A 9,044-nucleotide genomic window follows, 5' to 3' on the forward strand; every position below is an offset into this window, starting at 1 on the left:
GTACACATCCCAGAGGCCAAACACCTCTACCTTGCTGTTAGAAGATGCCGTTTCTGCCCATTCTTTTGTTTTCTCTTTCCAGCATTTGCCCTGAAGCTACCTTGCAGTTTTCTGTCCCTACTCTTGTTTTTGAGGTTGAGCTAGACTGCCTAGAAGGTATCAGACCAGAGGGGAACTCAAAACATGCCTCAGCTCCAGGTGCTTCCCGAGCAGATCTCTGCATCTTGCACTGTGTTCATTACTATTCTGTTAGCAGTTCACTTATTTTGTGATTATCTCAAATATATTTTACAAGAGCTACAGTTACATCTTTGCAAAACTAGGAATACTGCTCTTAATGTTGGTAAGTCTTTCCTTCCTGCACAATATATGTACCCCAAAGGGCAATCTCCAAGTCTTTAAACTTTCTTCAGTTAGAAAAGGGGAAGGAGGATTATTAAGATTCTCTTATAATGTCAGTGCCTTCTGGACGATTTCTTTGCTTTCATTTTATTCCTTGCCACAGATCCTTTAACAGAATTTATGGTTGTCCATTTTCCATTCACCTTTCTTAGAGGGTTACAGATGTATCCATGTAGAGTGATTACTGTTGTATGGCCAGAGGAAGTAAATGCCCCAGGAAAAAAAACGCTCCAGGAAAAAATGAAGGAAAAATTCTCTGGGGAAAATAAATAAATAAATAAATAATCCTAGCTGTTGTGGAAAAGACACAAAAGAGACAGAGTAACTTTTCTGTTTGCATACATCATGACAGCAATTTTACAGTTTGTCTCACCATGCCCCCTGTTATTCTTAGTAAAAACACAGCTTCACAGAAGAATGAAAAGTTCACGGAGGAGAAGATGTGTTTGTCAGCATGCTGGCAGAAAGTAATCCTCTATTTACTTATGAGAATCACATCTTCTTATACCAGAAGAAATAATATACAGACACTGAAAGTGCCATGCATACAGTGAGGCAACAAAACACACCCTTTCCTGGCAATATTTTTCAAAAAATACCAAAATTATACTTACACTTCACCTTGTCATTGTGACTCATTCACAAGACACTTCACTGATGCTGTCTTATCACAAGAACTTATTAAATATTATTATGCTGGGTCAGTTTTGTACATCACATTGTACCATCTTTGATATGTATTTTCAGTGGTCCCTCCTTACCTGGGTCGATGCTCCTGTTTCTATCTTGAGGTGCCCTATGTGCAGTGCTAGTCCAAACTGTGTGTGTGTGAAAGCCAGCACATCACCAGTTCTAAACAGGTGAGCCAATAAAACATTACTGACAAGACACTGTGCCCTGAATGTACATTCTGCAAAGAGATTATGTATTGTCTACAATGCCATCTGAAAACAAACAAAAACAAACAATCAAACAAACAAAATCTATGCAGACCAGTGAAGAAACACAGAAATTGAGAGGATCCTATGTTTTACTTTTTTTTTTTTTTTCCATGTATATATATGATTCAGAATGTGGCCTTGAGTAATTTCATTCAAATAGGCTGAATAAGATTTCCAACATTTTCAGAACTTCAGACCTTCATAATGGAAGATATCACAGTAATTAATTACTCAAGAAAACCAATGCTGCAAAACTGTCTTACTCAGCAGAAAAGTACCTCTTATCTGATCTGTTATCTTTTGGCATTGTTCTATGCTGACAGACTGACTTCAGTATGACACCAGGAATATTACATAGATTGTGGTTATAACCACAAAACAGCTTACTGTCAAAGGCCATAGAAGTTTAAAAGCTTTTTATTCTTTTGAAGAATTATGTAAAAAACAACCAACCAACCAACAACAAAAAAACACCTAAGTAGACTACTCATGAAACCACAGTCCTGAAAAAAAAATTAAAAATCTATTTTTTTTTTCCTTCCAACCTCAGGTTCTGTATATCTCTTCAGTTCTTCATACCTGGGACTAGAATTAAAGATGCCAGTACAACCACCAAAAGATGTTAAGCACTCAGAACCAGTTTCAATTGGAGTTGAGCACTGAAGTACAAGGGTAGACTACAAAATGCACAATGTTCAATGTTATCTGATGGTCACAAGGGATCCTAAAACATTGTACATAAAGATATGGGATACACTTTAAAAGATATCCACTGTATCTTAGGTAAGACTACTGATGTGAAACATCTAGCCTCCTCAGAAGAAAGAATTATAAAAAATCCTGCAAATATTTGTCCTCATAAACATTTCTGCTTTTTTTTTTTTTTTTTTCTTTTTATAGCTGAAGAACTGAACACCCACATGTGGTAGTACTTAAAGTGAGGGAACCGGAACCTTTTGAATTTTTTCAAGCTACTTTCACAATCAGCAGAGGGCTGTGAAGCGAAAGGTTGACATATGGGTCACTTTTGCTGATATACTTGCTAGATCACAAGCAGCTGCCACAAAATTTGTTTCAAGGACATAGAAATCATTGGGTTCCATTAAGAGGGCTGCACACATCTTAATCTGCAAAACTGTATACCTAAGTTTGAAAGTGGTCTGCTTCACTAACTAGAAAACACACAGAACAAAAGCACCTTTGTAGGTCTTTCAAAAGAATTGATTTGCTAACTGTTAGATATTTTGATTCATTTCTCCTTTGATAACATAATAGTTGGAACAAAACTGGAATGTCTAAACTATTCACAAATGTAAATTATTTCTAGGGAAGTAAACTTCCTTCAGAAAAACGGAAGCTGCTTTTCAGAATTAAGAAATTTCTCCTTAAAAATAGCTTATATCCTTCACTGTCTTTAAATTTTCTGCCTGTTCAGATGGTGGATTTACTGTGGCAATTGTAGTCATTCACTGCAGAAGTATCTACGTAAGGTTTGCACTGCTTCTTTTGTTTTTGTTTGCATGGATCTTGTAGACAGCATACAATCTGTTTATGGTAAGGAAAAAGGTTGGTATGACTTGTATGTATGTCTTGCATAATGATTCTTCTCCTTTGGCATATTTTTGCTGCCTAAAAAGTTATTACTAACATTTTCATTTGTAATACCAGCACAATGGTGGGAAAGTGAGCTGAGCTATCCTGTGATGCATGGATTAGAGGTGGCTATACTTTGACTTATGACCCATATTACTGCAGTGGACACAACTTTGCACTTGAGCTTATGTTTGCTGAGCTGACAAAAGTTGGTGAGAGACAGTGAAATAAAAGCTTAATTAAAATTTGTAATAATAATAATAATAATAATAATAATAAACCTTCCTGAAAAATACAAAATACATGGGTTGTAAAGATAACTTCAGTTATTAAGTTTATCCATGGAATAGATTTTTTTTTTTTTTTTTCTCTCTCAAAGCATAGACACTCCAGGAGAGAAGATTGTTAATGACAGATTAATTTTCTCCTGCTGCTTGTTCCTCATATACACCTCAGTCTGTAATGCTGCAGTCATTTGCTGGGGAGGTTGTGATGGTGCCATGGAGAGTAATGACTGCAGTTGACAAATCAGGCATGGAACAGATGAACTGCGGCAATATTCTTGTTTATATCACTTCAACTCACTTGCAGCCTTGAAACAGGGCACATAGCTAGTTTGTGTAATTTCTTCTGCTTACCTTGGTTAACTTAAATTACTCTGTATTTCATCATGCCTTAATGTTGGCCTGGATCTCTGACTTTCTTCATATATGTTCTGCCACCTCAGACATAAAGTGGAGGTCCTCATCTTTCCCCTAGCCTATTGTTTTTCACTGCAGAAACCACCCCATCTTCCTTGTCAGTCTTTCTTTACAATGGTTCTCCTTGATTCAAAAGCAGCATCAGAGCTACAACTTTCTCCTTATTCCCTGCATAACCATCCATAAATTGGCTACCTCTCCTCTCCACTCTTGCAGACAAATTTCTTATTTGCCTGCTACAACCAGAAGACTGCTGCAACGATCCTTTTTTTTTTTTTTTTGGCTTGTCAGTACTGTCTTGAGGAGGGCAGAGAGGTTGCATTCATTGGTAGAAAGAACTATTCATCTAAAGAAAAATTATCACAGCACTACTTGTCACTTCAGCTATGATCCACTACAAAACCTTTCTCTCCCTTTCTGTGCTGTGAAATACCTGCCTAGACTGTCACCTCCTGTCTGCCATTGACCCCTTCCCTGGCTTTGCCAATAATATCAGGCTCCTTGTGTTTTCCTCTCATGTAGAAGAGGCCTCCAAACATTGCCCTCCTTCAAAACTGTCTCTTGTCTTAATGTTGACAAAAAGCTTATGCTTGTTAAAATTCAGGCAGCAGACAGGCTGGGGTTACTTTTTTTCAGGCTGACTAGTATTGAGTCATTGTTATCTCTCTGTTCACACTCCTCAGCAGACATTTTCCACTACTTATCTTACATTTGGGTTTTAAATTCCTATATAAAGCGTGTACTCTGCCTTGCAGGATGAGGCCCACATGCCGAATTAGTTTCTGACAGCTGCCTCAATACAATCGCAGAAATGATATGTTACTACATAATTTCTGGAGAGTGAGACCTGCGCTTGTAGGCTTGTCAGTCTAATTGGCACCTTTGACAGCGACTATAATTTGCGTTAAAATAGCTGACACAGAACAAATTCCTCATATTATATTAAAACATCTAGCAAACACAGACATGAAGGCTCTGCTATAGCTTAGAAAGTCATAGAAAAGCCATCAACAAAGCAATCCTCCATGATGTTTGGCATGTGCACCATTATACACAGCGAGTGTGTTGTGTGTTTAGGATGGGGGGAAACTGGGGACTGCGCAGGTGCCCTTGAGGCAGCAGCTGTGCATTGAGGAGTGTTTCTAGTCAGAAAGAGAAGAGCAAATTAAGAAACTTTAGATGGGAGATGGTTGTCTTTCAAAAACAAACAAACAAACAAACAAACAATTTCATAAATGAAAAGGCAGCCTTTCTTTCATGGCCTAATGAAGCCTGTAAGACTGGCTTGTAAGGTTGGAGGAGCATTGGTCCCTCACTAAGATGGTGCCTTGAACAGGCCCAGCTCCTTTCAGGGTGGGGGAACTGCCAAGAGAGGAGCCTCTCAGGATCATTGTCCCTTGAGCACACAGACAAGCCATGGCTGAGGTTCCCCAGCAGACCCCTTCTCCATTCCTCAGGCTTTCATACAACATATCTGACAGAGAAGCAACAGATCTGACAGAGAGGCTGCATTTGGGTGAAGTGCGTTGGTCTGAGATGCCATGTAGGTGTTGCGACATGGGCACAGCTCACCCAGGGTACTGCTGCTGAGGCCTGCTGATGGGCTGCCCTCTGAGCAGGGGTGGGCTAGACAGAGAGATACAAGCTATACAATGCCTTTGAATTGACTGCTTTCTAATGCTCCATGAAGCACTGATAACTTTATAAATATATTTTTAAAATAAGTTTGTTTTTGTTTTTGTTTTTGTTTTTAATGACAATGAATAAATTCAAAGCTGAGCAAAAGTTTGCCATTTTGGAGGGAGAAAGCATATGTACATCTATACAGGGAGAGTTTTCTATTAAAAACAAATGAACAGCAACAAAAAACACCATAAACTATAAGGTGATATCACAGAAATGATCTCTATAACATGTTGATATGAACTCAGTTTCTACTAGCATTTGCATGCTATTTAGCATGAATGTGTTGGTTTTTTCCAGTGTTGTCACTTCCCCTCAACCACCCCTTTAAGTTAAATAAAACAGTATAACCAATTCTACCTCATTCAGCTCATCTGCATTGTCCTCTTCTTGTCATTTCACTAATATTTAATGTTCTCCCTACGAATATACTGATTTAATTTGACTTTCGTCTCACACTCAACATTCCTTCTCAATCAACTGTACAGTCACCTCACCAGAAATCTTTAGTTCAGACGTGGTCTGGGTCCCTGCTGCTCTGCAACCATTAATTTTTGCATACATCAGGCCAGATTTACCATTCCTTTGCTTTGGTGTAATTCTGTTATGCTTAATTGAGTTACCCATGACATCCTTCAGGGACACAGAAGAGACCTGGCCAATCATCTTTGTTTTGTCAACTGTAATTCTCAGTTACAGTTTTTTAAGCTATCATCTCCAATTTACTGCCCATTTCAGAGCGGGTTTGGCAAAGATCAATTTGAATGGCAAGTAATACATCAGCAGGTTATTAGACCAGACCCTGTGCGAACACCAGTCATCATTAACCTGGATGCTGTTCATACACCCACAAGAGCCTCTGTACTGAAGGGCCTCCAGTTGAAATAGAAAAGATGTTGGCTGGGCGGGAGGGGTGTTACCATACTAAAGATGTGGAGCTGAGGAAATGCTGATTTTCCTAGGCTTACATGGAACAAAACTGAAGTGATACCATTAAGGTTTGATACAACACATCCACCTTGTTACAACCTCCTTCTTCCCCTCCACACTAACATTTTAAAAAATGTATTTCTTCTCCGTTCTTTCCATTCTTTCTTTTCCAGCTAAACGGGGTTAGAATTGATTAGTTTATTACCTGGCACAAGGCTCACTGTACCCACTGAAGTCAGTAAGGCCATCCTACACCTTACACAAAATGAGACTGGTGACTTTTATTTCCAGGAAATTCAGTGCTGTGAAAATGGTCTCTGTAAGAATCTTTTTGAAGAATTGCTCAAGCTTTTGTGGATAACATCTGAGGATTTTGTATTTCCTGAGAACTATATGAATGTTACCAGAGAAGCAACATGGGACAGACAAAAGTGGTTAGTGTTTTGGCTTTTATAGATTTCAAAATTATTGAACAGATGTAGCAAATATGGAATTGTATGTATGCTTATCCTGATAAATTAAAACAGATGATATATTTTTCTATTTTTTTTTTTATGAAGACAATATAGAAAACAAGACTTGTCAGAACAGTTACTTCATACCGACAGCCCCCATTTCAAAGGCACCATTAATTCTCCATCACATGGCTTAGCATTTCAGAAGATTATTTTGTGTATCTGTACGTATACAAAGATTAGCTAATGTTCTTGTATCTTATATAATTGATATTACCTATATAATTCAACCTAGTAAAAGGCTACCTAACAGTTTATCGCATTACCATTATTCATTGTATTTCATTGGTATGTTCACTTTATTTTATTAGTAGTTTATAGTAAAAGCTTTGAGTGCACTATGCTTTTTGAAAGGAAAGATTAAACTGCTTACTAGTCTAGGATAAACAGATGTAAAAGAGAGGCAATGATAAAAGCACATAGTCTTTTTGTAAGCAGCTGGAAGTGTTATCAGGATGAAAGATTCAGGCTAAATAAATATGTTATTTTAAATGAGAGCTGAAAAATAATCCTCCAAAAAGTGAGTTCTAAATTTGTCAAAATATATATCTAACCATATGTCTTACCAATCATATAAGCATTTTAAAACAAAGTGACTATACAGGAGTTTCTTAGGCCTGTATTTCTCTGGTATGCTCTGAGAGAATATCAAAAATAAATCTGATGGGTAACACCATTAAAATGGCAAATTTCAATTTTCTTACATTCATGATTTTTCTTTTCCCTAGGGAGTGCTGTGATCACTTCCGCTCTTGTGATGCCAACATTTATAGATACATTTAACTGTATTCCACTGAATAGCTGCATGAAAATCTGTAGAACTGATCACAGTTTTACAGTTACCTATGACGTATGGACATGAGAACTTTCAGGACCAGCAGTGTACTTTATCCTTCCACTCTTAAACTACTGCCAAAAAAATTCAAATTTCTACTTTTAGTAGAAATTTTTTTCCTTGAAGCGTCTTGCAGTTTTGCAAGTCTACAAACAAAAAAACAGTCTGAGTTTTCAGAGCTGTGTTTCCTTAAGTATCACATTTCAGAGCCCCTGCTAAATTTAGAATAATGCATAATCAAACCAAAAATTATTTTCCTCCTCTAGATTTTTCTCTGTGGAATTCTAGACCTCACTATTCTTTGCCAAGTTTTATTTAATAAAACATGAAAAGGATTTTTTTTTTCTTTGACTAGGAAAATAAGCCTTTTCCGTTGCTCCATTTCAAAAATATATTAAAGAACAAAACCTATTTTGTGAAGTGAAAAACTGACTAGACTCAGATGGTGATATACTTAGCAAATCACTGCTCCTGAAACTTAGTAGTATTTTATGTTTTCTTTTTACTCATTTCTAAATAAATAAATAAATAAATAAATCACGTCATGCCAACAAATGCTGCCCAAGGAGTCTTTTTTTTTTTTTTTTTCACTTGATGTTTATGATGATTTCAATTAAGGTCTAAGAGGAAATACTATATATAAAATATATATTATTATTTTATGTGGAACAATCTATATGAAGTATTTTGATTTGTTAGTTATCTCTTGAGTGGTTGTAACTTCAAAGATTTACAAGAAAAAAAAATATTTTTTAATGTGTGTGTATGAGGTATTGAATGCCACTTTATCTAATTTTAAAGAATATAACAGCGAAAATCAGAAAATCTATATTATTGGAGTTATTTCACCTGTATGAAAATGGGATTGTTTAAGAGAGAAAGTTGTGTTGTTTGGTATGATTTTGATTTATTTATTTATTTATTTATTTATTTATTTATTTATTTATTTAAATCTTTCCTGGTCTTTTTCCTGTCTCAGTACAGCTGCCAGAATCTGTCATTCTTTGACCCTTGCACTTGCAAAGCCTGAAATCTTTGAGGTAGTCTTTTGTTATGAATGACTCAAGAGGGAATATGACCTGATAACTTTTAAGAACTAATAAGGAAACTGCAGCTTATACAATAGTACAGATAGTGGGAGTCCCTGACAGGAATTTATTCATGTACTTAAATTTGGATGTTATTAGCACTAAATATATTTTAAATGTGTATTACTATGTATGTTCTCATGTATGTTCTGGTATGATTAGCAGTGTGCAGCGAAGATACATGTTGTCATGACATATTGTTAGTTTAGGCAGAGATACTGATTAATGTCTATTCATAAAAAGACGGTTATTTTGTATAAGACTCTAACCATGGAAAACTGTAAGATGTTAATATAATTAGTGTGACAACACTGACATGAAGATCTGTCTAACATCAGCCATATAGTACCAAAACA

The 9,044-nt window shown here is 36.4% G+C and overlaps 1 long non-coding RNA gene across 1 annotated transcript in view; it reads left to right on the plus strand.

Annotated features, from left to right (window-relative positions):
* Window positions 1-3,164, plus strand: part of LOC311433413 — a 53,524-nt gene extending 50,360 nt beyond the window's left edge. Inside the window, exons 4-5 of the long non-coding RNA XR_014690742.1 lie at window positions 1,150-1,262; window positions 1,894-3,164. This is a non-coding gene — a long non-coding RNA (uncharacterized lncRNA). The remainder of the gene's footprint in view (window positions 1-1,149; window positions 1,263-1,893) is intronic.
* Window positions 3,165-9,044: the final 5,880 nt, after the last annotated feature.

The sequence above is a fragment of the Aythya ferina genome (assembly GCF_964211825.1).
Source record: "Aythya ferina genome assembly, chromosome: 3".
Classification (NCBI taxonomy): Eukaryota; Metazoa; Chordata; class Aves; order Anseriformes; family Anatidae; genus Aythya; species Aythya ferina.